Raw genomic sequence first — 12830 nt, 5'->3', positions numbered from 1 at the left:
GCATAAAGTTCAGTGTATTTTAAATACTTTATATACTTTCTTTAAATACTTATTTTGAATGATGTGCTTATATTTTATATGCTTTAAAACAAAGTACTGATCGTCAAAGCTGTTATACATGACAAAAATGAAGACTATGGCAATTATTCTTACAGTAGAAAAACTGGTAAAACAACAACATCTGTGTCTTGATTTATTGATTAAAATTCAAGAGTGTTCAAGAGAACGAGTCTGGAGAGTGCTCTTCCTGGTGTTGGCGTGACGGCGAGAGTCAGCGAGTGGCTGCAAAAGAGTTCCTGTGTTGGTTCGCTGGGCGTTTCCTTTGAGTGCTCAACCGCGGGCTTGCACTATCGAACCGCGGGGAGCTGCGGCCATCTCCCTGAGTGCTTCAGCACTGTAAAAGAGCATTTTTCCATTCATAAAAGAGCAAAATACATGGTTTGACCCTGCATGTTTTTCAAGATGTCATTCAAACCGTGTGTTTCTGGATGCCGTCGTTTTCTGTCCGCAGTTGATGGTCATGATCGTTGTTTGGGCGTTCAGCACGCTGAGGCAGCATTCGTGAATGACTCATGTTCCCACTGCGGGAACATGACCATCACAGTGCTTAGATCTAGGCTCGAATACCTCAGACGGGGTGGAGTCCCATTGCGCATCCCCCGATCTAGTGGTCCTCCCGCTACAAAGCAGAGGGCTGCTACTTTGGTTGATGCCTTTGGTGGAGATCTGAGGGTGACGGTCAGGGCTTCCCCAACGGGCCAAAAACCCCTTGGGCCCCTCCCACCCTCTGCCGCGCCGGTGGAGCTTCCGGTGGAGCTTCCGGAGGAGCGCGCTGGTCCTTCCCACGGTGGGCCGGCCGTTTCCTTTGGGGCTCCGGCTGAGGACATGATTTTGCTGGCTGCATCGGAGGATGAGCTAATGGGTTCTGGAGATGACGAACCGGCTGCGTTGCCCCCTTCGGGTGTGGTAGCGTTGTCCGAGCCGGATCCAGAACTTACGGCAATGCTCTCCCGGGCCGCCGTGTGGAACCCTCCACCGTGTCCCGAACCCTCGCGGTTGGATGATTGGTATCTCGGGGCGGCCCATGCTGGTTCTCAGCGCCCCGCCCCAGTGCCATTCTTCCCGGAGGTGCATCAGGAGGTGCGAGGATACTAAATCCTCCTCGTTCTATCTCGCTACCCTCATGGGACTTAGCCATGGTGCTCAGAGCACTTCAGGGCCCTCCTTTTGAGCCTTTGCAGTCCGTGGAGTTAAAAATCCTGTCTATGAAGACAGTACTCCTGACTGCATTGGCCTCAATCAAGAGGGTGGGGGACCTGCATGCACTTTTGGTCAACGAATCGTGCCTAGAATTCGTGCCCGGTAACTCTCACGTCATCCTGAGACCCCGGCCCGGATATGTGCCCAAGGTTCCTACCACTCCCTTTCGGGACCAGTTAGTGAAGCTGCAAGCAGTGCCCTCGGAGGAGGCAGACCCAGCCCTGGCTATGTTATGTCCCGTCCGCGCTCTTTGCGCTTACATAGACCAGACTCAAAGCTTTATGGCCTCAGAGCAGCTCTTCGTCTGTTACGGAGGCCAGCAGAAGGGAAAGGCTGTCTCCAAGCAGAGGTTAGCCCACTGGATAGTGGATGCTATCGTCTTAGCGTACCAATCGCAAGACGTGCCTTGCCCGTTCGGGTTGCGAGCGCACTCCACAAGAAGTGTAGCTTCCTCCTGGGCGCTGGCTCAAGGCGACTCGCTGACAGACATCTGTAGAGCTGCGGGCTGGGCGACACCCAACACGTTCGCTAGATTCTATAGCCTCCGTGTGGAGCCGGTTTCTTCCCGTGTACTCGCCTCCAACGGCCGCAGGAACCGCGCTGCGGGGCGGTGCGTGAACTGCATGCCAATGTTTATTGGCTCGTTTCTATACACTCAAAGTAGATTGGTCTCTGAAAATAGATCCTTCAGGGAACGAGGGTTACATACGTAACCGAGACGTTTTCCTCATTTGGTACTGATCCCAGATTCTTAAAGGTTACCTTATCTTATGGCTTACATAAGAGCAAGACTACAACCAACATAACCTAAACAAGATCTGACTCTGACTATGGCTTTAATAGAAGCGTTACTCTTGCAGGGCTCCAGCACAAGTGCAATCCTTGCCCTGCTATTGTTTTTGGTTATTTTTCTCATCTCCATCAGCTCCAGCTCCCAGGATGAGGGAAAATATCCTCCAGGACCCAAACCCCTGCCTCTGCTGGGAAACCTGCATATGCTCAACCTCAAGAAATCACGAGCTTGTGGGTGAGCATTTTTTTTTTTTTTTTTAATCAGATGACATTAAGTTTGATTCTTGTCTTTTTATTCGTTTGTAAAAATCTAATAACAATGTAACAGTATTTACCAAAGCACAATGAAAGCCAGAAACAAAGATGATCAAGTGATATAGTTCTGCATAATAAAGTAGAATAATTCACTGCCAACTAGCATTTGGAAGCTTCAATGCTTCATGAGGCTTCATCTCAACATCACTATTTTAAAAACAAAATCAGGTCAGTGATGAGTCTAGTTAAACAATTTTATTTATGATGATAACTATATTCCATGATAATTTTTGTTTATGGTTTCCTTTGTAACCAATTATGTGTTTTGTTAAAACTGTTACAAAAACCACAAACTGACCAAATAAAGCAAACCTTTTCAACAAAACATCTACATCTAAACCTGTTAATTCTCAAAAAGAACTGTAGACAAATGACAGAAATAAAGTCAGTCTGGTTTGTAATGAGATAGGCCACATCCACACGAAGCCAGAGCTTTCACCATCCGATCCTCGTCTCAATAAATATCTAAGTACACACAAAACCACTCAAACTGACTCAAAACCATGTAGCATACATGCCAGACCAGTATGTGGTGCTGTAATTCTGACACAGAGATACATTAAAAATGGAGAAGAAGACTTGGAGCATGTGCGAGACATGGGCTGCGTTCGAAACCGCATACTTTCCTACTATATAGTATGTAAAAAGCAGTAGGCGAGCGAATAGTATGTCCGAATCCATAGTATTCATAAAAGAGTAGACGAGAACTACCAGGTTTTGGAGTATTTCTCGCGAGATTCGGACGTGCGTATACTGATGTTGCGTTCGAAAATGCCTACTTACCTACTATATAGTAGGCGAAAACAGTACGTGAAAGGAGAAGTATGTTCGAAACCTCAGTAATCATAAAAGAGTAGGCGAGAAGTTCCCGGATGGCCTGCTGATTCCGCCCAGATTGTGAAGCACCCATCGTCGGATACTTTTCTATCCCTGCCTTCCCATGAGGCCACAGGAAAGGATACGTCAGGCAGAGAAAAGCCAATCAAATGTGAGTATTACAAACCAAAATCACGGTTCCTTGTGTTAAAATCGCAATGTTGAACTACTGTAGAATAAACAACTGAATTGTTGAAGGTGCAAAGACGACAGTCAGTATAGTATAGTTGTGATTGTGCTGTAAAAACACGTTTTATTATGTATGGGCTCCAATAACACACACACGTCTCCAAAGTGGATTTACATAAACCACATAAAAATGCTTACTAAATGTTTATTTAACATCTGACTGGAACATTTTCGTTAAGTATTGCAGATGACATCACAGCATGAAATAGACATCTGATCAGAATGATGTGTGTGTGCTACAATGTAGAGTTCACTGTGGTCAACACTGCTTTCTTTACATGAACGTCAGTAATGTTAATAGATCTACATAAAGTAACTAAACATAAGTTATCTTTTTTATTTGTCCATTAGTACTGTTGATGAATTGAGGAACATTAACACATCAGCAACTACCTCAACATTTAAATGTAGTTTTGAGCACATAAACTTTTATCAAGGTGTTTTTTAAGATCCAGGTAAGATGAATGTTGTCTGATGTTACAGGGGCAGAAGAGCACATGTGTGTTTATCTGGTGGAGACTGGAGAGAGTGATGAAGGAAGGCTGTCATCAAAGGCTTTGAGTATACTACAGAAATGAATAAAACACTTGGGGTTACTTGACTGTAACCCTGTTCCCTGATAAAGCGGAACGAGATGCTGCATAAGCTTATGCAAATGGGAAATGTCTTTGACATAACCAGCTGTGAAAATAGTGTGAAAACATGTCAATGAAATTGACCCGGAGGTATTTATAGCCTCGGCCGGTGACGTCATAGGCGCATCTGCTGCACGAGGCTATAAATAGATGAGCTTCAGCTGGAGCAAACCAGATCTTCTTTATTTGAAGACCAGTCCTGAAGCATCATCAGCACGGCCTAGCAATGCAGCATCTCGTTCCGCTTTATCAGGGAACAGGGTTACAGTCAAGTAACCCCAAGTGTTCCCTTTCAAACGCTACACTCAATGCTGCATAAGCTTATGCATATGGGAACGAGAATACCCACGCCGCCGTGCTTGATGGTGCCTGGACCCCTTACGGTTGTGTAGGTGTGCACAAGAACGCAAGAAGCCTCAGGCATTAGCCTGTGATGTCGACTCAAGGACATGAGAGCCCAGAGTGGCATGAGCATCCAAGCTATAAAGCCTTAAGAATGTGTGCGGAGAGGACCAACCTGCCGCATCACAAACACTTTGTAAGGGAGCACCCCTTGCTAACGCAGTAGAAGAGGCGACTCCCCTGGTGGAGTGAGCCCTTAATCCTATAGGTGAAGCTTGACCGCGCACCTCATAGGCAAGAGCAGTAGCATCCCTGACCCAATGTGACATTGTTTGATGGTGGCAGAACCACTGTTACAGCCCCCATGGCAAACAAACAGTTGCTCTGACTTACGCCACTGGCTAGTGCGGTGGACGTAGGCCTGAAGAGCATGGACTGGACACAGTCTATGAAGTTTCTCCTGATCCAGCGTTGTGAACGGCAGAGGGCAGAAGGTTTCAAGAGTGACAGGATGTACAGTCGACAAAGGAACCTTAGGCAGGTAGTCAGGGTGGGGATGCAAAATCACTTTCACCAAACCTGGGGCAAAGTCTAAGCAGGATGGCGATATTGACAGAGCCTGCATATCCCCAATTCTTTTCAGAGAAGTTATAGCCATATGAGTTAGAGTCAGAAGTTCGTCAGACGCTGATTCTAGAGGTTCAAAGGGGGTCTCAACCAGACCCTCGAGGGCTAAAACTAAGTCCCATGAAGGGATCTTGGCTCTTAATGGAGGCCACAACTGCCTGGCACAACAAAGTGAGCAGGCAGAAGATGCCTCCCAAGCGGCACCCCATCCACCAGGGCATGGCAAGCCAAAAGAGCGGCCACATAAACCCTGAGAGTGGAGGGGCAAGCTAATGTTTCAAAGGGGGTCTCAACCAGACCCTTGAGGACTAAAGCTAAGTCCCATGAAGGGATCTTGGTTCTAACAGGTGGCCTCAACCGCCTACCTCACGAATGAAGCGAGCGAGTAGAGGATGTCTCCCGAGCGGCACCCCATCCACCAAGGTGTGGCAAGCCGAAAGAGCGGCCACATGAACCCTGAGAGTGGAGGGGCAGGTGCCTGATGACAACTTTTCTTGCAGAAAAACCAGAACTGAAGTAACGTGGCAGTTGACTGAATCTACATTGTGTCGTACACCACCTTTCAAAGACACCCCATTTATTATCAGAGTGGAGGAAGCTCTAGCACTTAGGATGGTCTCAATAACTGCAGGCGAAAGCCCCGTGTCCCTCAGTTGGTGCCCTTCAGGGGCCAAACATGAAGGTTCCACAGGTCGGGCCTGGAATGGAATATCGTGCCCTCTGCCTGAGACAGAAGGTCCCTCCTCGCCGGAATCGCCCAAGGCGAGCCGCTGAGGAGAGACACTATCTCCGAGAACCAAACCCTGTTCGACCAACGCAGCGCTATCGATAAGAAGCAAGACCCTTGTTGGCGAACCCCGGCTAGAACTCCCAGGAGCAGAGCGACTGGAAGGAGGGCATACAGACGCATTTTGGGCCATGTATGAACCATCACATCCAGACCCAGCGGGGCTGGGTGACAGAGAGAAGCAGGGACATTGCGCTGTCTGAGAAGAGGCGAAGAGGTCCACTCCCTGTGGTCAGCTCTGTAAAATCTGATCCAGATCTGCTTGACTACTTCTGGGTGGAGTTTCCACCCCCCCATCTGTAACTCTGTCTGGACAGTAAATCTGCTCCCACATTCAACCGTCCTTGAATGTACACTGCTCGAGTGACAGGAACTTGTTCTGAGCCCAGAGAAAAATCTGTCTCGCTATTCTGATAGCGTGAGCACAGATCCCCCTGGTGATTATATATGAGATATTTAGCTGTACTGTCCACCCGCACTAGGACATGACAGCCCCTCAATTGGGGGAGAAAGTATTTCAGGGCCAGAAATACAGCCGTCAACTCGAGGCAGTTGATGTGCCAACTGAGTTGATGACCCTCCCATTCCCGTTGGGCTGGACGACCACTTAAGGCCGCACCCCAGCCCGTCAGGGAAGCGTCCGTCGTTAGCAACTTGCGACGACAAGGTACGCCTAGAGTGGGACCCAAGGCAAAAACCGGGGTCTGAACCACATAGTTAGTGTACGAAGCCACATGGCGCGCCACTTTATTTGCCTGAGGATTGGCCCTAAGTCCTCTGGCTTTGAGCCACAACTGAAACGGTCTTATGTGCAACAACCCCAAAGGGAAACCCGTGGATGCTGATGCCATTAGACCTAACACTGATGATCAGTAAGATCTTGGTCTAGCCTGACTTTGCTCAGGGAATACTGAATGGTCTTGATTCAAGCGGGAAACCATTGTGCCGAAAAAAACCGAACAAACCCTAGAGAAGTCGTTCTCTGGGCAGGAGAAAGAACACTTTTCTTGGTGTTGAGTCTCAACCCTAGAGAAACTAGATGAGCCAACACACTGTGTTGAAGCACCATCTCATGTGATTGTGCTAATTTTAGCAATCGCCTCTGTAATTCAAAATTTGAATGCCCCGGAATCCCAATGGAGCCTGTAATACATCCATACATTTTGTATACGTGCGGTTACAAGGCTAGCCAAATGGAAGACCCGAAATTGGTAAGCTTTTGCCCCCAAGTGCGAACCTCAGGAACTTCCTGTGTTGTGGCAGACTTTATATGCGAATACATGCGTCCTTCGGATCAATCGTGCTGAATCCAATCACAATGTTGAATATGCGACACGACCACCTTCACTGTAACATCTTGACCTTGAGTACTTTAACTGCTTCACGGTTTAAGACTCGAAGATCTGAGATTGGACACCCCCCCACCCTACTGGGGACCAGGAAGTAACTGCTGTCACTTGTGACAGTACGAACGCCAACTCCGCCTTCACGGAAGTGGAGACCATGCCGTTCAAACAAGGAGGATGACAAATAAATTAGTTTACAAATTTTTACCATGCTTAACACCCATGCAGAAACGCCTGGCAGAAGTTCACACGCTGCCTGAGACTCTGAGAGTGAACATTTTAACACTTCCTGTTGAGGGGATGTTAGACGTTCTATGTCCTGGATGAAAACTGAACGTCTAACATTTCACTGGAAACCACTGCCCCCCCGAATCACCAGAGGCGGCGGGGATGGAGTAGTTGTGAGGATAACTGGGTGGGGCGACAAATGTTTGACACACCCTGTCCCGTGGGGGCAGACTGGGCACCAGACCACCGGACTTCTTATATTGATGACAGTCCCGAGGTCTGCCCTGGGAGGTTGTTGAGGATGACGAGCCGGTCTCCAGTCTTTACGAGGGAGAGCGCGACTCGCCACACTCTGCTTATTACCCCCCTAAATCTTGAAGGACTGAAGAGAGGTTATGTGGCTGATAGCCCCTCCCCTTGAGTGCATTGAGGAAGAAACTGAGTGAACACTTCATGTTTCTTCCACTCCTGTAAATCTGGCCACTACAGAGTTAACTGTGTCACCAAATGAACCACTCAAATCCTTCAGAAGGTCAGCCTGATATGCCTGCAAGACAGCCATAGTGTGCAGCGCAGCACCAGCCTGTCCCTTTATATTTATTATTTTTATATAAATCATATACAATATATATTCCATATAAAATAATTTATTATATATATATATATATATATATATATATATATATATATTCCATATAAAATAATATACAATATATAATTCATATATATAAGCTTTGCCCATGACAGCCGACGTTTATTTTCTACATGGCTTTGTGGGGAGGTATGTGTCTTTAATGAAAATGCAGACCCAGGTGAGAGATAGCTCGTGAGCGTCTCCCACCTGGGGTATTCTCACATATACACGCGATTTCGCACCCATGATAGTCGAAAATGTCGAAGTCAAGGGTACAAAAACACGTGAAGTAAATGCTTTCTAGACAGAAACCTCAAGCTCACTGCGTTCGGGGATCTCTCATTCACGGTACCAGACAAACTGCCCTGGCCACCGCGCGAACAACCACCTCGATAAATTCCTCGTATGGATTCACCATCATGTGAGGAACGATCGCAGGCCGGCTGCTCGAGGTCCGCGGACCCAGAGATTCATCATCATTCCCCTCGCGAGCCGAAGAAACACCGGAGCGCGCTTCGGGATCACGCGGGGAAACATGCATTTGGTGAGCGAGCAAGCGAAAGGGACGGACCCGTCTCTTGCTCGTCACAAACCCATTCGAGAGCTCCGAAAACTGGTGCGGACTGAAAGTAGCCCAGACGAGCATAAAGCATTCTAACTGTAAAGGCTTGCAATGCTCGCACTCGTCTGACTCAATGCAGCGACCGCATGCTCTTCCCCAAACACACAACGCAATAAACGTGCACATCCAGTTCTATTTGAAAGAGAACATGGATATACAGCGTTTTACTCTGCTGACTCGTTTCCAACTGATTAGATTTAACTAAAGCTCTTTCCACTAATGTTTCTTTGTAACAGAGATGAGAAAGAGAGAGAGAAATCTGCACACTGCCATGTTGAAAACTAACTCCTAACAAAGATCTCGAGTTGAGTCTTGAAAGAGAGAGAGATTTTTTTTTTTTTTTTTTTCAGAGACTTTATAACACACCATAACACAGAGTTGGTCTGAAAACAAAAAGACCTGGTTTGCTCCAGCTGAAGCTCATCTATTTATAGCCTCGTGCAGCAGGTGCGCCTATGACGTCACCGGCCGAGGCTATAAATACCTCCGGGTCAATTTCATTGACGTGTTTTCACACTATTTTCACAGCTGGTTATGTCAAAGACATTTCCCATTTGCATAAGCTTATGCAGCATTGAGTGTACATTTTGAAAGGGAACATCAATTTAAATCTTAAGTTGTATTTTATTTTAATTTCAAACAGAGTTATTTCAGCACTTTTCTGATTCTTGATGTCTGTGCATTTGCTGCAGAGCTTCTGTGGTTGAGCCTTGCTCAAGGAAACCTTCTGCTTATCAGTTCAGTGTTTAGCCCACTACACCACAAAAGTTATAAAGCTACAATACAAATAGAATGTAATTGTAAAAATATTAAATTAAATATGGCAAGAAATGGGATGCTGACAACATGAATTGTAAAACGTTTTAAGTAGTCATGCTGATGGAGAGCAGGCACACGGATGTTTGGAGCAGACATCAGCAGTCAGAGATTGTCCCACACATGTTCTCCCACTCTTGCTTTAAGGTTGTGGGGTTCAGGAGGGACAGGAGGGACATGATGGACGGCTGGGACAGGCGAAGGTGTTCACGGTGGTCAACTGCTTCATCAATATAAAGCCACAGAATTGGTACAGCTGTGTTGAGATGGAAGCAGATGTGGGGTTCACTGCCTGTAAATGTGTGATGGTTTGTTAGAACAATACGTTTGAATAAAGCTTTGTTTCATGTGTTGGTGACTTATTCATTTGTGATGTTTACTTGTATTCATTATTTTACTCATTAATTCATGTTTCCTATTGTTGTCAGTAAATAAAATATTTTATTAACTCATGCATTTATTCATTGCTTGACTGAAAATTGGTATTCATATCGGCTGCATTTGTCTAGTGTGTATTCATGCATCGCTATGTCATATATGACAAGTTGCATTTTGCTTGTTTTACTAAAACAATATACTTTTCAGTAAAAAGAAAAAGTAATATAATTAAGTATTGGTCAGCATTTGTTATTATTATTGTAAGTGTTTTAGTGGGCGAGCAATGCAATTCATTCTGGGGTAATCTTAATTTTTAATAGTGATACTTAAATTTTTCGAGTATAAAATCAACAGTTTTCTCCAAAGGTGAGATCCTCGAGCAGCTGAAAGACGTCTCTGTGCAGACACTGAGGGAAACCGCACAGGTCGGGCTGTGGAGTTACTGAAGCTTTGAGCTCTCACTGCACCTGTCACTCATATCTTTTATTTTATAATTTCATGGTTGTATCTTTAACAATCATAATGATAAAACAAAACAAATATCATGGGTTTGCATACATTATATACAAAGAAAAAAACAATAACAAGGTTAGATATCTTTGAATAATTCATCATAATGCAATAAAAATGTTATTTCATAAGCTTAAGGGATGAAACAGGAGTTACATTTAACAAGAAAAAGGAAAATATAAAGGAGATTTAGGCCAATTTTGCTTGTGGATGAAATTTTTTGCATAAAAAATAAAGAAATTAACAACATATTCAAGAGATCACGATTTTGGGTTTTGGTAAGGATAAAACTGGGTCAGATTAGAAGGGTTAATATCACAAAATAAATGGGCAGCTGTTTCTTCAACAAGACCACAAAATTAGCAAGTTTAATCAATATTAAGATATTTATAGATCGATTAATTAAACCTGTCACTCGTCTTTCAAGTTGTTGCTTGTGATAACGTCGTAGGTCACATGATAACATCAACATGCATGGCGCATAACGTGCGGCTCGCATTCATCTTAACGAGATCAGGCAATATAGTACCAACTCTTTTAGAGCTTGTTAAGTAAATACTTATTGAAAATGAGTACCTACTCAATGAGTATGCGGTTTCGAACGCAGCCATGGGTTGATGATGCAAGGGTGTCATTTTCAAATGTATTTACTCTGGGACCCGGTTTAAAAAAATAGCGGTTTCAGGCTCCCAAAACGCTGGATCCGTCTGGACAAAATGCAGATGCGATACAACATTTTTACGTACACAGCTAAATTCATCTCCGTGTGTATGGGGCCTAATGTCTAACAGTTGATTTCATCTAATGCAGAGTTCAAACTGCCCGATTTTGACTCGCCGACAGGTTTTGCGAAATTGCTGACAAATGCTCGAAATCATAGGCAAATCGGTGCTTTTGCACGTGAGTGACAACCACGCAGTGTGGATGATCAAAGACGTGATCAGAGAGAATCACTGACTCGCAGACGCCCGTGAGATATTTGACATGCTAAATATCTGGACCTGTCGGTGATTCAAACTCCTGCTGTGTGAAATGTGTTCTGACTGAAAATTACATCTGCGATGACTGACAGCCAATGAGAGGGCAAGATACAGGGCAACAGGAGGTTCGTGGAGGAGTTATGGACCAGAATAATTATTTACGCAAAATAAATCTCTTTGCAGAACACAACCCTTGCTCTCTGTGTCTCACCAACCATTTCCTCCACCATAATCTTTTTATTTTGCTGCAAATTTGGATCTCAAGTTTCTGCACTGCAGTCTATATTTTTATTAACAATTCCAGGCTTGCACGAGAACTCCAGTCTGACGCACGTATGATTGATCTTGCATTGTTTCCTTCTCACTTCTCGCGTGTGTTTTGTTGCGAAACGTAGTTTGCGGAGGGGACAGAGCTGTCGGCAATTATTCCTTTGTAAATTCTTGCAGTGTGAAATCCCATGTCGCCGAACTATCGAGCAGGGTGAACGCAGCAGCAACTGAATGCTGGCCCAGATAGTCATGCAGTGTGAAAAGAGCAGTGATCCGACGAGTTTGGAAAATCATGCAGTCTGAACTCAGCATAAGGCTGTGGCTGAAGTCTGTTGTAGTTCTTGTGTTTCTCTTTCCTTCTGTGATTCTGCTCATTATCATCAGGTGTCTTCAATAATCAAACAATCATCACTCAACTAATCACTTAATATTCTTCAGTGTTACTTCAACATCCTGCAGGTGGTTCCCATATGAACACAGAGCGGTGTTAATTCAACACCGGATAATTTAATCCAGGCTGAGATGAGAGACCAGCAAAACAGGTTTATTTTTAGTTGAACTGATCTTGTTGCATGAGTTTAAATCACAATAACACATTAGATCAGATTTTTTTCCCCCTCACAACCTATTTGATTCCCTTTCAAATACCTAACACATTTTGCAGCTAGAAGACTTTTTGCATAAAGAAATGAGAATCAAATGTAGGACAAGTTGTTCTATTGAAACAGTTCAACTCAGTTCAGCACGTATATACTGAGTCATTACACAAATTCAATGCACGTGGCTCTGTTATTGTTTAAACTTAAAATTTTGTAGTTGCCCCAGTAATTCAGGTTGGTGTTCAAAGTGCATTGTGGAAGATTGCTTTTCTCGCCCAATACAGTTTTATTTAAAAGTACATTTATGAACAATTTACATGTACATTTTTTCTATTTTTGTTTCAAGCATAAAGTTCAGTGTATTTTAAATACTTTATATACTTTCTTTAAATACTTATTTTGAATTATGTGCTTATATTTTACATGCTTTAAAACAAAGTACTGATCGTCAAAGCTGTTCTACATGACAAAAATGAAGACTATGGCAATTATTCTTACAGTAGAAAGACTGGTAAAACAGCAACATCTGTGTCTTGATTTATTGATTAAAATTAAAGAAAGCAGCACTATTTGCAATTACAATCAGGGTTAGCTTATTTATTTTAATGAGCTCACCATTGACAA

The 12830-nt window shown here is 44.3% G+C and overlaps 1 pseudogene across 1 annotated transcript in view; it reads left to right on the top strand.

Moving 5' to 3' along the window:
- Window positions 1-885: 885 nt before the first annotated feature.
- The window catches only part of LOC307121844 (cytochrome P450 2K6-like), a 34721-nt pseudogene continuing 22776 nt past the window's right edge, over window positions 886-12830 (top strand). The window contains exons 1-2 of the transcript in view: window positions 886-1037; window positions 2186-2287. The product of the transcript in view is annotated as a cytochrome P450 2K6-like (transcript). The remainder of the gene's footprint in view (window positions 1038-2185; window positions 2288-12830) is intronic.

Source organism: Gobio gobio (genome assembly GCF_949357685.1).
Source record: "Gobio gobio genome assembly, chromosome: 1".
Classification (NCBI taxonomy): Eukaryota; Metazoa; Chordata; class Actinopteri; order Cypriniformes; family Gobionidae; genus Gobio; species Gobio gobio.
The sequence above is the reverse complement of the archived record's forward strand: the minus strand, read 5'-3'. Positions and strand labels throughout refer to the sequence as shown.